This window comes from Notothenia coriiceps, unplaced genomic scaffold (assembly GCF_000735185.1).
Source record: "Notothenia coriiceps isolate Sejong01 unplaced genomic scaffold, NC01 NC01_scaffold00029156, whole genome shotgun sequence".
Classification (NCBI taxonomy): domain Eukaryota; kingdom Metazoa; phylum Chordata; class Actinopteri; order Perciformes; family Nototheniidae; genus Notothenia; species Notothenia coriiceps.
Genome location: NW_011361857.1, coordinates 189,206 through 189,462, shown reverse-complemented (window position 1 = coordinate 189,462; position 257 = coordinate 189,206).

The window sequence follows — 257 nt, the reverse complement described above, 5'->3', positions numbered from 1 at the left end:
GCTCACTGATGATGATGAGCAAGTAAAAGTGGTTAATATCGTCTGTTAGCTGAGTGTATTCCCGTGAAGTGGGTGCATCATTAATAGGTTTAGAATGTTTAAATGTTAAGAAGACGTTGCGTCCCGCGGGCAGTGGCGGCGCCAGAGATTTTCTCTAGGGGGTACTGTGGGGTAGCTTGACGTTTCATAGAGGGTGCTCAAACATTAAGGGTTTCCCATTAATGCACCAGCGCTACAGTTGAATTTTCTACTGCAAC